Consider the following 17,540-nt stretch of genomic DNA (forward strand, 5'->3'; position numbering starts at 1 on the left):
GTAATTTTTTATTTCTAAGGAATGAAAATATTAAGGCATATGTAATTCCTACAAAGTAAAGTGGGTGATTAAATTTGCACAATTAAATTCATATTAAGCCTATATCTGTGTAACACTGTGTTACCAGTATAAAGGACCTTTAAGATTAAGTAAATGAATTTAGAATTGGGTGTTTTTAACATTAATGCAATTACACTCCAAGAGTGAATATAAATGAGACTTTTATAATAACTAATTTCTCAATTCCTCAGATATCTTTCTGTTTCTCATATTTGAGACTGCTGCCAAATGATGAGACAAATGATAAACTAAAGCTATTATGTCATATAATTTTATTTTTATACAGTAGAATATTTGAAAAATTAGTTTGTAAAATTTCTTAGGTGTTTATATTTGTTTATTTTATTGTGTCTAGTTTCTTAGGTGGCTATATTTATTTAGTCTTTTAAAGAAATAAACAATATTACGCCTATGCACATCTTATATTGCTCATCAGAATGTTTAACAATCTTAGCAGTAATAGAAAAGTTGCCAGATAAGAAGTATATCTTTTTAATGGACGTACAAATGTATATAAAATATAACAGTCTTAAAAAGCACGACAAAAGTATACGCTTATGTACATGATTATGAGCTTAATACAGTCTAGACAGTTTTGTATTACTATGCTTCTTAAGGTAAACGTTCTTCTTTTTTTAAAAAAATATTTTCATATAAATTTAAGAGTTACAAATGATGTTTTGTTACATGGATATATTGCGTAGTGGTTAATTCTGGGTTTTAGTGTATATACTTCCATGATTTTACTCTTTTTTAGGGCTGAATAATACTCCATTGTATGTGTATACCACATTTTCTTTATCCAATCATCCACTGATGGACACTTATGCAGATTTCATATCTTTGATATTATGAATAGTGCTGTGATAAGCATGCAAGTACAAGTATCTTTTTATATACAATGATTTATTTTTCTTCAGATACATACCCAATAGTGGGATTGCTGGATCGAATGGTAGTTCTATTTTTAATTCTTTGAGAAATCTCCATACTGTTTTCCATAGAGGTTATACTAATTTACATTCCCACAAGCAGTGTGGTCCCTTTTCTCTACATCCTTACCAACATCTGTTATTTTGTGACTTTTTAATAATTATTCTGACTGGCATAAGATAATATCTCATTGTGATTTTCATTTGCATTTCTCTGATAATTAGTGATGTTGAATATTTTTTCATATGCTTATCGGTTATTTGTATATCTTCTTTAGAAAAATGCTGTTTATCCGTTTATGTCCTTTGCCCACTTTTTAATGGGGCTCGTTGGTTTTTCTGTTATCATTGAGTTGTTTAAAGATTCCTCTTTCTTTTTTCCTTTTTTTTTTTTTGTCTTTGAGATGGAGTCTCACTCTGTTGCCCAGGCTGGAGTGCAGTGGCACAATCTTGGCTCACTGCACCATCTGCCTCCTGGGTTCAAGCAATTCTCCTGCCTCAGCCTCCCAAGTAGCTGGGACTACAGGCACAGACCACTATGCCTGGCTAATTTTTTGTATTTTTAGTAGAGATGAAGTTTCATCATGCTGACCAGGCTGGTCTCAAACTGCTGACTTCATGATCCACCCACCTGGGCCTCCCAAAGTGTTGGGATTACAGGTGTGAGCCACTGGGCCTGGCCAGATTCCTCTTTCTTAAAAGGAAAGTCTAATGATTTTAATCACACTAGGAATTAGAAGTCTAAATATAAAAATAAAATTTTAAAAGACGCAATGTATAAGCTACATAAAGCATAATAATGTTCTTTCTAAGCCTACTAAAACAATAACAATTATATATGCAGGCACGGCTAGGCTTTTCCTCTTCAATGGCTTTAGTTAGTACTTGCCTAATACCTGAAGGTCACAGGGCATTTGTAAGCATGTAAGAGTTTTCATCATTTGTACTGTGCTTTGATAAAGAAGGGTTCAGTGACTTGCCAGGCTCACAAATCCTGAATATATAACAGCTAGAGAATCTGATTTATAATATGTTAATTCTCCTACTTGTTTTACTTACAGATTAGTTTGTAAAATGCCTTTCTAAATGTATCTTAAAGGAAGAATACAGAATTAGGAGCTAAAACTTTATTCAAAGTCAACATGGTGTGATCACAGTATTCACAAAGCAATTTGTTCATTTGTACCAGAAACTCTACCTGATTATCCAAATTGGTGTGGTGAACAGTTCCAACTCCCCTGTTTTATAGGGCAATACTTTTTGAAAGTATAAATCAAATTCACATCTTTGAGTTCTAGAATATTAAAATAAGCTAATACTAAAAGTTGTGATAAATTAAATATTCATAGACTTTTTACCTACTGAGCTGTTTAGTATTTCATGATATTTCATAAAAATAGGAAAGAAGAAGTATGACATTTTAACAGTTTTTGAATTATGTATAGTATGAGCTTGCAAATATTTATTAGTGCTTTACAACTTTTGCAGAAAGGTTAATTTCTTACTAGATTGGTTCTATAGTATTCATTATGGAAAAGGGAATAAAATTAATGTGCTTAATCATAACTAGCTACATAGGATTTCTCAGTCACTTTTCATAGAGTGGTATCTCTGCCCTTCAGTTCACTGGAATGGTGACTTTCTAAAGTTGTCTGCCTGAATGGTGGCTCCTGTGGCACTGGAACATTCTCCATGGGTTTTCTGAAACCTAGATTCAAAGTTTATCTTAAAGATACATGAATTTCTAATTTCAGTTAAAAAGACTAGCAACATTTATGCTATAGAAAAGCTAAGTAAATTTATTAGCCTTCCCATTACTTGTCAACTGTGACTTATAATCAGTGTTTGAAAGGTCATAATGTTCATTAATATCAGTAAGAACATCATAGATACTACTTTTTCTCCCCTTAAACCTTTACTCTATAGCTGTTTAAGGAAGTTGGAAAAGTTTTCAAATGATGACTTGTAATCATAGCATCATGATATTCAGGGAAGTAAATGGTAACATCCTCTACCAATGAAGTAGCTTTTCAGAATAATCTGTTGGAAACAATATTGTAGTGTGCCTCAGGATATTTATTCTTTCCACTAACTCATCTTTGTCAAGAATTATTTTACAGAGGAAATTTTTGAATAAACTTTTACTTCCTGCATGTCTGTGTTTTCTTTTGCCCGTTTCCTTCTTGTAGTTAGTAAAATATTTATATCAAAAGCTATTCTTTCATATGTGATGACATATTCTAAGAATTGGTAACATAGTCTTAAGTAGATTATCCATAGGTATTTGCTTTTGTCATATTCTCCGTTTTTAAAAAAATGTTTAAATTTTGAGGTTACGAGTCAGTGTTTAGTTATAAACGGAAGGATAGGAAACTCTCAGGTAGAAAAGTGTTTTTTCAAAGTTTAACATTCTGATTTTTTAAAATATTCACGTGCAATGTGTTTTACTCAAAGATCCCATCACAAAGTGAAAAAGAAAGACGTTGAGTTTGAAATTTTATGCATAGAAGACATATCATGACATGCTTTCCTAAGCTATATGATGTTCAAGATTTCTTCATTCATTCTGAGGTTAAGCACATAAAGTTAATTTAGCAGAAAAGAGAAGAATTTTATAGACGTTGACAATGTAGCCTGAGTGAACAACTGCTAATTATTAATAGTTTCATTTAAAATGTTTGCTTAAACCTGAATATGTGATCACATAGGTTAATTCCAGATGATGGATGGCAATGGGATTTGCAACTGGAATTTAAAAATACATTTTCTTATATTAAGATGAGTGAAACTCTCTTTTGATTGTCTTTTAGTCAGTAACTGAAATGAAAATCATTTTTTAAATAACAAACCTATATCTTATTATCTGCCTTTATCTGTTTAGCAAGATAAGAAAGAGTCCAAATGTATTAACATTTATAGTGTAAATATTATGCTATTAACTCACCAAGAATAAAACATTGCAGTCTTTAAAATAACTTTTTATTGCAGTATAATAACAGATAAAAGAAAATTTGCAAAAATTAGTGTAGAACTTAATGATTTTTCAAAAAATGGACATAATAACCAGCACCCAGATTTTTAAAATGAACAAAAATGGAACATTATCTGCATTTCAGAAACCCTCTTCCCATTTGCTGCCCTTTTCCAATAACTATACTCTGAAGAGTAAGCACTTTCCTGACTTTTAATGCCATCATTTAGTTTTGCTTGTTTTGGAACTTTATATATATGGAATTGTACAATACAAACTCTTTTCTGTCTAACTTATTTCACTCATCATTATGTCTAGGAGATTCATCCATATCATTGCATTTAGGCATAGTTTGGTTTTCCATTCTCCCAGTCTATTGTTGATGGTTATTTGAGTTGTTTCTAGTTTCCAGAGGGCCATTGTGAATACTGTTCCTGTGAATCCTGTGAACTTTTTTGAACTTGTCTCTTGGTTAACGTACCTATGCACTTCTGTGAGTACACACCAAGGAGTGGAATTGTTGGGTTAGGATGTACATACATTCAGCTTTAATGGATACTGCCAAACAGCCTTCCAAGGTAGCATGAGCATTAACTTTTGAGTTAATGGTCTTTCTTGTGATCAAGGACAAGGTTTTGTTTTGTTTTGTTTTTAGATAGCAGATAATGGGTCAGATATGAGTTCATAAATATGCAACAAACTGAAACTCATTTGGTGATTGGAATGATTCACTTGATCTCTGAAGTTGCATACAGACAGATGGAAGCCTGAGAACTGGACATAAGAGCAGAGTCCCTTTAGTGCTTTCATGAGAGAAGTTACTATGATGGGGAAAATCCAGCAAAGTATTCGGTCTTACAAGGAGCAATGTAGAGACGGTATGACATTTGAGTTAGGATATTGGACTTTTTAGTCAACCCTTCCTCGACAATCCTGTTCGAGTTACTTGACATATATAAATCTCACTTTCTTTATTTCTATAATGAGACTAACAATACCTGTCTTTCCAGTTTAGCGTAAGAATTGGATGAGATTGTGATATCAAGTAGTTAAGTACTATGCCTACTATACAGTAAATATTCAACTAATAATAACATTGCCCTGCAGTCTGCACCATCCATCTGTATAGCCCATTTAGTTGCTGCTTAATTTCTTCAGTTATCTAGGTTTCTAATCACCTTCCCCTCCACCACCCACCCAGTGGTTGAGATGCTTCTTTGGTAAAAGTGAAATTTTAGGTGAGTGACTTAATGGAAGCTTCATTCTACTTCCTTTTTCAGTAGTGATTCCAGTACTGCTCTGAAAGTGTTTTTTGCTTCTCCTCCACATTCTTTCAAAAGACATAAGGAAAATACTGGTATTTCTTTTAGTCTTCACAGGATAACTGACAGCCGGTGTTTGAAGTTGACTCTTCCCAGATAGTTCAATTTTTAGAGTACCAAATATGTTCAGCTTTGTATAGTAACTTGGTATTTTCATGAAATTTAAGGAAATCATTGACCCTGCAAATTAGAGTATATCTTCTGCTTCTCATTTCTTCTCAGGATGATGAAAAAATGACAGTACTACATTATTTGATTAAATACCACCAGGTATAATACTCTTTTCAAGGTAGTTTTCAGAATTTGTTATCTGAAGAGTAGATTCATTATTCATTACACAATATTCTCCCTCTTTATCCCCATTTCCCTCCACAAAAAAACTCATCAGAATGAGCTTATACAAGCAAGATTAAGACTCTGACATAGGAAGGCTGGCAAGACAGCCAAATAGGAACAGCTCCAGTCTGCAGCTTCCAGCGAGGCCATTGCAGAAGGCGGGTGATTTCTGCATTTCCAACTGAGGTACCCAGTTCATCTCACTGGGACTGGTTAGGCAGGAGGTGCAGCCCATGGAAGGTGGGGTGTCACCTCACCCAGGAAGCACAAGGGGTTGGGGAACTCCTCCACTAGCCAAAGGAAGCCGTGAAGGACTGTGCCATGAGGGACGGTACTATCCAGCCCAGATACTGTGCTTTTCTCACAGCCTTAGTAACCCTCAGACCAGGTCATTCACTTGGATGCCTCTGCCACCCGAGGGAATCCCCTCTTGCCTTTATCACCTGAGGGGAGCTGCAGGAGTTTTTTTTGTTTTTGTATCCCAGTGGCACCTGGAACACCAGTGAGACAGAACTGTTCACTCCCCTGGAAAGGGGGCTAAAGCCAGGGAGCAGAGTGGTCTTCCTCAGCAGATGCCACCCCCCACAGAGCCCAATAAGCTAATATCTACTGGCTTGAAGTTCTCACTGCCAGCACAGCAGTCTGAAGTCAACCTGGGAGGCTCAAGCTTGGTGTGGGGAGGGGTGTCTGCCATTGCTGAGGCTTGAGTAGGCAGTTTGCCCCTCATAATGTAAACAAAGCTGCCAGAAAGTTTGAATTTGCTGTAGAACCCACTACAGTATGACAAAGCTGCTATAACCAGACTCTCTCTCTAGATCCATGCTCTCTGGGCAGGACATTTCTGAAAGAAAGGCAACAGCCCTAGTCAGAGGCTTATAGATAAATCTCCCATTTCCCAGTGACAGAGCACCTGGGGGCAGGGATGGCTGTGGGCACAGCTTCAGCAGACTTAAACGTTCCTGCCTGCTGGCTCTGAAGAGAGCAGCAGATCTCCCAGCACAGCACAAGCTCTCCTAAGGGACAGAATGCCTCCTCAAGTGGGTCCCTGACCCCTGTGCCTCTGGACTGGGAGAAATCTCCCAGCAGAGTTCAATAGATACCTCATACAGGAGAGCTCCGACTGGCATCTGGCAGGTGCCCCTCTGGGACAGAGCTTCCAAAGGAAGGAACAGGCAGAAATCTTTGCTGTTCTGAAGCCTCCACTGGTGCTACCCAGGCAAACGGGGTCTGGAGTGGATCTCCAGCAAACTCCAGAAGATCTGCAGAAGAGGGGCCTGACTGATAGAAGGAAAACTAACAAACAGAAGGCAATAGCATCAACACAACAAAAAGGATGCCCACGCAAAAATCTCTTCCAAAGGTCACCAACATCAATGACCAAAGATAGATAAATCCACAAAGGTGAGGAAAATCTACTGCAAAAAGACTGAAAATTCCACACCAGGCACAGTGGCTCATGCCTGTAATCCCAGCACTGTGGGAGGCCAAGGTGGGCAGATCACAAGGTCAGGAGATTGATACCATCCTGGCTAACATGGTGAAACCCCTCTCTACTAAAAATACAAGAAATTAGCCAGGTGTGGTGGCACATGCCTGTAGTCCCAGCTCTCGGGAGGCTGAGGCAAGAGAATCACTTGAATCCGGGAAGTAGTAGAGGTTGCAGTGAGCCGAGATTGTGCCACTGCACTCCAGCCTGGGTGACAGAGCAAGACTCCATCTCGAAAAAGGAAAAAAAAAAAGACTGAAAATTCCAAAAACCGGAATGCTGCTTCTTCTCCGAAGGGTCACAGTTTCTCACCAGCAAAGGAGCAAAAAATCGGATGGAGAATGAGTGACGAATTGACAGAAGTAGGCTTCAGACGGTGGGTAATAACAAACTCTGAGCTAAAGGAACATATTCTAACCCAATGCCAGGAACCTAAGAACCTTGATAAAAGATTGCAGTAGCTGCTAACTAGAATAACCAGTTTAGAGAAGAACATAAATGACCTGATGGAGCTGAAAAACACAGCACGAGAACTTTGTGAAGCATACACAAGTATCAATAGCCAAATTGATCAAGCAGAAGAAGGGATATCAGAGATTGAAGATCAACTTAATGAAATAAAGCGTAAAGAAAAGATTAGAGAAAAAAGAATGAAAAGGAACAAACAAAGCCTCCAAGAAATATGGGACTGTGAAAAGACCAAACCTACATTTGATTGGTGTACCTAAAAGTGATGGAGAGAATGGAACCAAGTTGGAAAACACTCTTCAGGATATTATCCAGGAGAACTTCCCCAGCCTAGCAAGATAAGCCAATATATTTAATTTCAGGAAATACAGAGAACACCACAAAGATACTCCTTGAGAAGAGCAACCCCAAGACACGTAATTGTCAGATTCACCAAGGTTGAAATGAGGGTAAAAATGTCAAGGTCAGCCCGAGAGAAAGGTTGGGTTGCCCACAAAGGGAAGTCCATCAGACTAAGAGCAGATCTCTCTGCAGAAACCCTACAAGCCAGAAGAGAGTGAGGGCCAATTTTTAACATTCTTAAAGAAAAGAATTTTCAACCAGAATTTCATATCCAGCCAAACTAAGCTTTATAAGCAAAGGAGAAATGAAATCCTTTACAGACAAGCAAATACTGAGGGATTTCATCACCACCAGGCCTGCCTTACAAGAACTCCTAAAGGGAGCGCTAAATATGGAAAGAAAAACCAATACCAGCCACTGCAAAACATACCAAAATGTAGAGACCATTGACACTATGAAAAAACTGCATCAACTAACAGACAAAATAACCAGCTAGCATCATAATGACAGGATTAAATTCACACGTAACAATACTAACCTTAAATGTAAACGAGCTAAATACCCCAGCTAAAAGACATAGACTGGCAAATTGGATGAAGAGTCAAGACCCATCAGTGTACTGTATTCAGGAGACCCATCTCATGTGCAGAGACACACATAGGCTCAAAATAAAGGGATGAGGAAGATTTACCAAGCAAATGGAGAGCAAAAACAAGCAGGAGTTGCAATCCTAGTCTCTGATGAAACAGACTTTAAACCAACAAAGATCAAAAAAGACAAAGAATGGCATTATATAATGGTAAAGGGATCAATGAAACAGGAAGAGCTGACTATCTAAATACATATGCACCCAATACAGGAGCACCCAGATTCATAAAGCAAGTTCTGAGAGACCTGCAAAGAGACGTAGACTCCCACACAATAAAAATAGGAGATTTTAACACTCCCACTGTCAATATTAGACAGATCAATGAGACAGAAAATTAGCAAGGATATTCAGGGCTTAAACTCAGCTTTGTACTGAGCAGACCTAATAGACATCTATAGAACTCTCCACCGCAAATCAACAGAATATACATTATTCTCAGCACCACATAGCACTTATTCTAAAATTGGCCACATAATTGGAAGTAAAACACTCCTCAGGAAATGCAAAAGAACAGAAATCATAACAGTCTCTAAGACCACAGTGCAATCAAAGTAGAACTCAGGATTAAGAAACGCGCTCAAAATGGTACAACTACATGGAAACTGAACAACATGCTTCTTAATGACTACTGGGTAAATAACAAAATTAAGGCAGAAATAAATAAGTTCTTTGAAACCAATGAGAACAAAGTCACAATGTACCAGAATCTCTGGGACACACTAAAGCAGTGTTTAGAGTGAAATTTATAGCACTAAATGCCCACAGGAGAAAGCAGGAAAGATCTAAAATCAACACCCTAAAATCACAATTAAAAGAACTAGAGAAGCAAGTGCAAACAAATTCAAAAGCTAGCAGAAGACACAAAATAACTAAGATCAGAGCAGAACTGAAGGAGTTAGAGACACGAGAAATGATTTTTTAAAAATCAGTGAATTTGGCTGGGCACAGTGGCTCACGCCTGTAATCCGAGCACTTTGGGAGGCTGAGACGGGCAAATCACCTGAGGTCAGAAGTTTGAGAGCAGTCTGTCCAACATGGCAAAACCATGTCTCTACTATAAATACAAAAAAATTAGCTGGGCATGGTGGTGCACGCCTGTAGTCCCAGCTACTTGGGAGGCTGAGGCAGGAATTGCTTGAACCCAGGAGGTGGAGGTTGCAGTGAGCCGAGGTCATGGCACTGTACTCCAACATGGGTGATAGAGCTAGACTCTGTCTCAAAAAAAAAAAACGAAAAAAAAAACAATGAGTCCAGGAGCTGGTTTTTTGAAAAGAATAACAAAATAGATAGACCACTAGCCAGACTAATAAAGAAGTAAAAAGAGAAGAATCAAATAGACACAATAAAAAATGATAAAGGGAGTATCACCACTGATCCCACAGAAATACAAACTACCATCAGACAATCCTATAAACACCTCTACACAAATAGAAAAGCTAGAAGAAATGGATAAATTCCTGGACAGATACAACATCCCACTACTAAACCAGGAAGAAGCTGAATCCCTGAATAGACCAATAACAAGTTCTGAAGTTGAGGCAGTAATTAATAGTCTACTAACCAAAAAAAAGCCCAGGACAGATAGATTCACAGCCAAATTCTACAAGAGATACAAAGAGGAGCTGGTACCATTCTTTCTGAAACTATTCCAAACAACAGAAAAAGAGGGACTCCTCCCTAACTCATGAGGCCAGCATCATCCTGATACCAAAACCTGGCAGAAACACAACAAAAAAAAGAAAATTTCAGGCCAATATCCCTGATGAACATCGATGTGAAAATCCTCAATAAAATACTGGCAAACCGAATCCAGCAGCACATTAGAAAGCTCATCCACCACGGTCAAGTCAGCTTCATCCCTGGGATGCAAGGCTGGATCAACATCCTAAATCAAGAAATGTAATCTATCACATAAACAGAATCAGTGACAAAAACCACATGATTATCTCCATAGATGCAGAAAAGGCCTTCAATAAAATTTTTTCACCAGAACTTTATGCTAAAAACACTCAATAAAATCTAGGTTTGATGGAACATATCTCAAAATAATAAGAGCTATTTATGACAAACCCACAACCAATATCATACTGAATGGCAAAAGCTGGAAACATTCCCTTTTAAAACCAGCACAAGACAAGTATGCCTTCTCTCACCACTCCTATACAACATAGTATTGGGAGTTGTGGCCAGTGCAATCAGGCAAAAGAAAGAAATAAAGGGTATTCAAATAGGAAGAGAGAAAGTCAAATTGTCTCTATTTGTAGATGACATGATTGTATATTTAGAAAACCCCATTGTCTTAGCCCACAAAGTTCTTAAGCTGATAAGCAACTTCAGCAAAGTCTCAGGATACAAAATCAATGTGCAAAAATCACAAGCATTCCTATACACCAATAATAGGCAAATAGAGAGCCAAATCATGAGCGACCCCCTGTTCACAATTGCTATAAAGAGAATACAATACCTAGGAATACAACTAACAAGGGATGTGAAGGACCTCTTCAAGGAGAACTAAAACCACTGCTCAAGAAAATAAGAGAGGACACAAACAAATGGAAAAACATTCCATGCTTATGAATAGGAAGAATCAATACCAATAACCATACTGCCCAAAGTAATTGATAGATTCAAGCTATTCCCATCAAGCTACCATTGATTTTTCCCATCAAGCTACCATTGACTTTCTTCACAGAATTAGAGAAAACTACTTTAAATTTCATTTGGAACCAAAAAAGAGCCCACATAGCCAAGACAATCCTAAGCAAAAAGAACAAATCTGCAAGCATCACGCTACCTGACTTCAAACTATACTACAAGGCTACAGGAACCAAAATGGCATGGTACTGGTACCAAAACAGATATATAGACCAATGGAACAGAACAGAGCCCTCAGAAATAACACCACACATCTACAACCATCTGATCATCAACAAACCTGACAAAAACAAGCAATGGGGACAAGATTCCTGTTTCATAAATGTTGCTGGGAAAACTGGCTAGCCATATGCAGAAAACGAAACTGGACCCCTTCCTTACACCTTATACAAAAATTAACCCAAGATGGATTAAAGACTTCAACATAAGACCTAAAATCACAAATATCCTAGAAGAAAACCTAGGCGATACCATTCAGGACATAGGCATAGGCAAAAACTTCATAACTAAAACACCAAAAGCAATGGCAACAAAAGCCAAAGATGACAAATGGGATCTAATTAAACTAAAACGCTTCGGCACAGGGCCAGGCGCGGTGGCTCACGCCTGTAATCCCAGCACTTTGGGAGGCCGAGGTGGGTGGATCACGAGGTCAAGAGATCGAGACCATCCCGGTCAACATGGTGAAACCCCGTCTCTACTAAAAATACAAAAAATTAGTTGGGCATGGTGGTGCGTGCCTGTAATCCCAGCTACTCAGGAGGCTGAGGCAGGAGAATTGCCTGAACCCAGGAGGCGGAAGTTGCAGTGAGCCGAGATCGCGCCATTGCACTCCAGCCTGGGTAACAAGAGCGAAACTCCGTCTCAAAAAAAAAAAAGAATGAGGCCAGGCGCGTTGGCTCACGCCTGTAATCCCAGCACTTTGGGAGGCTCAGGTGGGTGGATCACCTGAGGTCAGGAGTTCGAGACCAGCCTGACCAACATGGAGAAACCCCGTCTCTACTAAAAATACAAAAAAAATTAGCCAGATGTGATGGTGCATGCCTATAATCCCAGCTACTCGGGAGGCTGAGGCAGGAGAATCGCTTGAACCCGAGAGGCAGAAGTTGCAGTGAGTAGAGATTATGCCATTGCACTCCAGCCTGGGCAACAAGAGCAAAAGTCTGTCTCAAAAAAAAAAAAAAAAAGGAGTTATTGTTTTTTGCAGGGACATGGATAAAGCTGGAAACCATCATTCTTAACAAACTAACACAGGAACCAAAAACCAAACACTGCGTGTTCTCACTCAAAAGTGGGAGTTGAACAATGAGAACATACGTGCACCAGGAGGGAAGTATCACACACCAGGTCCTGTTGGGTGGTGGGGAGCAAGGCGAGGGATAGCATTAGGAGTAATACCTAATGTAGACGATGGGTTGATGGGTGCAGCAAACCACCATAGCACATGTATACCTATGTAACAAACCTATACATTCTGAACATGTATCCCAGAATTTAAAGTATAATAAAAATTAATTAAAAAAATTTTAAAGACTCTGATATAAATATAAATGTTTCTGAAAACTCTACCAATTGGCCACAAGAGTAGAGAAAAAATGCGTTGACTAAACTAATAAAAACTGTATAGGCTACAGTAAAGTTATACTTATCAACAGAAATTTTCAGGGACAGAAAAAGTCTCTCTAAAATCTTATTTCTGGATCCTAACTCTTTCCCACCTACAAGGATCTTTATGATTCTTCTGTCAGTTAACTTACAATTCTGTCTTTTGCTTTTATTAACATTGATATTACAGAGAAAGGGAGAAATCTCAAGTTAAAATGGCAGAACCATTGTCTTTGCTTCTTATGACTTTTAGAAGAACATCCATTCATTCATCATTTGTTGAAATAAATTTACGTGAACTTAAATCTAACCAAGTGCCTAGTACCATTGCAGTTGAGGGATAAGCAAAAAGCATATAAAATTCTTGCTCTCATAATGTTTTTGTCCTTGTAGCAGAGACAGATAATAATCAAATGACTAAGCAGAATATATAATCAGGGATAAAAAGTGCTATGGAGAAAATTGAAGGAGGAGATACAGCAAATATTAATAGGACATTTATTTATTTTTGAGACAGGGTTTTCACTTTGTTGCCCAGGCTGGAATGCGGTGGCACAATCATGGTTCACCGCAGGCTCAAGTGATTCTTCCACCTCAGCCTCCCAAGCAGCTGGGACCACGGGAGTACACCACCATGCCCAGCTAATTTTTATTTTTTATAGTAACAAGGGCTCCCTATATTGCCCAGGCTGGCCTCAAACTCCTGAACTCAAGCAATTCTCCCGTCTCAGCTCCCAAAGTGCTATGATTACAGGAATGAGCTACCACACCCAACCATAACAGGACCTTTTTTGATCACTGTAAAGAGTAGGTTTTACTGATCTGAGATAGGAAACCATTGGCAGGATTTGAGCATAGGAGTGACATAAACTGATACAGTTTTATCCTGATCACTCCAGTTTCATTGCTGAACAACGTTTGTGGGGAGTTTAAGCAGAGAAGTTGGAGACCAGTTAGGAGGCAATTGCAGTAATCTGGGTGGGAGGTGGTTGCTTGGACCAAAGTAGTGACAGTGGTTGGATTCTGGACATGTTTCAAAGGTAGCGGCAGCAGAATGTGCTGATGGATCAGGCGGCATACATTTTATTAATTACATGTTCTCATTTAATGTGATGGTGAGAGAGCAGGGTGGCTGGTTTAGTGGCTTCTACACTTCAAGGAGCATCTTGGAAACATGATTTTGTGAAGTGACTGGAGAATGTTAATTGTTATGTGCTTTATTCTGGCAATGCTCAGATTGCAGTATCTCTGCAATGTTTATTCTAGAAGCAGGTTTGGATACATTTGGGAACATTTAAGGTCAATATTTGCATCTCTAAATAAAAAATAGAGAGTGGAATAATTATGGAAGATGAACAACAGGAGAGTAAGTATGTCAAAACTAATGCTTTTAAATAAGGGTACACATTTATTTCTAAAAATAGGAGTGATATTTTGCTCTAATAAAATCAGACTCTTTGAAGACTCACAAAGACTTGGACCTGTTAAACAACTTCAGTATATTCAGTTTAGTTCTCATGATCAGAACAAGGATCACTGATTTCAAGTTATAAGATTTTTTTTCCTAATAAAAAATTGTCCATTTCCTTATGAGCTGGAATAACTAAAGTTACTTCATAGTATTCTTTGGTGCAGAAAAACTCATAGCAGTTAATCCGTTTTATGTTGATTGAATAAAATAACTAGACAATATTTTTTAAATTTATGATTAAATATTTAAAACATACAAGAAAGCATTATTGAAATGTGAAAAGTTCCCTTATCTCCCTCACAGAGCATGCAGTTGGGGTGTGGCTCGCTTCCTTGTTGTCCCGATGCTCAAACCTCTAGGGCGCACATGCAGGCAGGCACGTTGTGGGATCTGGCCCTACAGCAGCCTCTAGGGATGAATGTTTACAGCTCCTGAAGCTCCAGTGGGTGTGTTTCAGGGTGCCCTTTCAGTTTAGCTGTCCGTAGGTGGCTTGTGTAAATCAGCTCATTTAGACCCTCTGCCTTATCGCAAGGACAGAGGGCTTTCTGTATCCTGGGGTTCTTGCTCTAGTGTACTGGAAAAACCGGATCATACGTGGGCTTGATGGATGAATGCAAGGTTTTTTATTGAGTAGTGAGTGGTAGCTCTCATCGAGGTGGATGGGGAGGCCAAAAGGGGCATGGAATGGGAAGGTGGTGGTTTTCCCCTGTAGTTGGGCTGCCCAGTGGCGGGGCTGTCCTCTAACCTCCCCGGCCAAACTCTGAGTCATTCTATGAGTCAATGGCCTGCTGGTGTCTGCTAGTGCCTGTTGGTGTGCTCTTGTGCTGGTGTGTTCCTCTCAGTGTCCAGCTTCATGTGTGTTCTTCTACCAGTGTGTTCCTCTCGACATCCAGCCGCTTATGTCTGTGCCCCCAGGGTCTTGGGAGTTTTTATAGGTACTGGATGGGGGCATGGTGGGCCAGGGTGGTCTTGGGAAATGCAGCATTTGGGGACGAAAACAGAAATGCCTGTCCTCATCTAGGTGTGTGGGCACAGGCCCAGGGGTGATACCCTTGCCAGGAACCCCACCCTTCCCCTCCCAGCACTTCCTTGCCCCCCCTCCTTAAGACATCATTAAGACATACATTAAAGTGTTACGTATCTCACATCTTTGGTTAAGAAGTAAAACAATGTCAATGATATTAGAAGCTTTATATATACCTCTTCCTGACCACACCTTCTTTGGCCTTCCTCAGGAGAACCATTATAAAGAATTCAGTGTTAATCGTTCTGATGCATATATTTTTACTACATATGTATGTATCTCTGACAATTTATAATTGAAAATATTTGGAAATATTAATGCAGTCTGATATGGTTTGGATATTTGTCCCTTCCAAATCTCATGTTGAAATGTAATCTCCATTACTGGAGGTGAGTCTTTGTGGGAGGTATTGGATCATGGGGCCAGATATCTCATGAATGGTTCAGCACCATCCCCTTGGTAATTAGTGAGTTCTTATTCTGAGTTCATGGGAGAGCTGGTCGTTTAGAAGACTGTGGCAGCTTTCCCCCAAACCCTGCTCTCTTACTCCCCCTCTCACTGTGTGATGCTCTGGCTCCTCCGTCACCTTCCACTGTGATAGTAAGCTTCCTGTGGCCCTCACCAGAAGCAGATGCTGGCACTGTGCTTCATGTACAGCCTGAAGAACTGTAAGCCAAAATAAAATACCTTTTCTTTATAAATTACCCAGCTTCAGTGTTTTTTTTTTTGTAGGAACACATGAACAGACTAACACACACTCACTAGTTTATCAAGTCTACCTCCAAAATAAGTCTTGAACCTTTATTCTTTCTCCAAGTCAGCATTATCTCCTAAGAACAGTTAGGTAACTTCCTAACTGTTCTTCCCACTTGTCCTCCTGTCATGTTTTTTCCATTATTCTCCATAGCATCCAGAGAGGATTTTATAAAACATGTAACAGATTATACTCCTCTACTAAAAACCTTTCTGGGGTTTCCCACTAAATGAAACTCACATTGTTTCACTTGACCTGCAGTTTCTCCCTTCCTTCCTCTTCAGTGGTATCAAAGGTCAGCCTTCCTGCTGATCTTTGTACTGGAACACTGGCCTTCTTTTAGTTTCTGGAACACTTAAGATCTTTTCAGATTGAAAGTGTTTGTATATTTTTTAGAGCAGTAGGAATGTTAATTAAAAAAAAAAAAAGAAAAAACATTTTTTCTCTTTTTTGCTTGGAATGAACTATTCATTCTACCTGCCTAGCTCCTTACAGTCTAGGGTAAATGTTACTTCCTCTAAATTTTCCCTGATCACCCATTCTTAAATGGGTACATCCTTTTCCTTTCTCTGATAGTACCCTGTGGTTTGTGGTTATTTATCAACTTACTTTGCATTACTTTTAAAATGCCTATTTCCCCCACTCGATTATAAATGTCTGAAAGGAAGAGCTATGTAAAGACAAAAATGTTTGTTTGCAGCCGAATACCTAGTATCTGACTTCACATATGGTAGACATACTGGAAGTATCTGTTGAAGGAAAATAGGAATGAAGAAGTAATGGACATAATTATTTTTATCATCTTCATTTAAATTCTACAGGCTAAGAAATAACTTTGCTCTTGAGTTTTAAGAGGAAAAAATAAGTCGTTTTAGTTTAGATATTTTAAGAAACAGAAAACTGGGCATAGTAGCTGCAGTACAGTGGGAGTTTATTATAAAGATAGAGGAAATCCAGGAAAAGTTGAGCAAGTAGACTTCTGGAAGGACAGGCACCAAAGTTAACCTAGACACTCATCTGTATTATTCTCTATCATTTCTGCGAATCAGGTTTTCTCTCCTCTTTCCTGACTTACTTCTTTGTAGCTTCGTTGTTTTTTTTTTTTTACAGGGCCTAAAACATCTCAGAAAAGTCTACATGACCATTTAACTCTAATTCCAATAGCTCTTGGTAATCTCCCTGTCTTTTAGATAAAATTACGGAGGGAGAGTCTGATTGGTTTTGCACATTCTTTAAAATAAGTCTACATGGTCATAGGTCACTTTAGGCCAGTTGTCAATCTCTCATCCATTGTGCTGTGTCAAGAAATAGGATTTGTGTGAGTTACATGACCTATAATCCATTAAACAGGAATTGTACATGGTGGTGATTTCCTGAGAAAGGTCATTGATGGATCTTATACAATAAAACATTTCTAGGGTGCATATAATTTAAGACTAAAATTTTTAATGTTGACTGCATTGAA

At 38.5% G+C, this 17,540-nt stretch overlaps 1 protein-coding gene across 6 annotated transcripts in view; it reads left to right on the forward strand.

Moving 5' to 3' along the window:
- RABGAP1L (RAB GTPase activating protein 1 like) overlaps positions 1-17,540 on the forward strand; it is a 726,923-nt gene that overhangs the window by 460,747 nt on the left and 248,636 nt on the right. The window lies entirely within an intron of this gene.

Source organism: Aotus nancymaae, unplaced genomic scaffold (genome assembly GCF_030222135.1).
Source record: "Aotus nancymaae isolate 86718 unplaced genomic scaffold, 86718_ANA_hifiasm-v0.15.2.pri h1tg000108l, whole genome shotgun sequence".
In the NCBI taxonomy this organism is placed as follows: Eukaryota; Metazoa; Chordata; class Mammalia; order Primates; family Aotidae; genus Aotus; species Aotus nancymaae.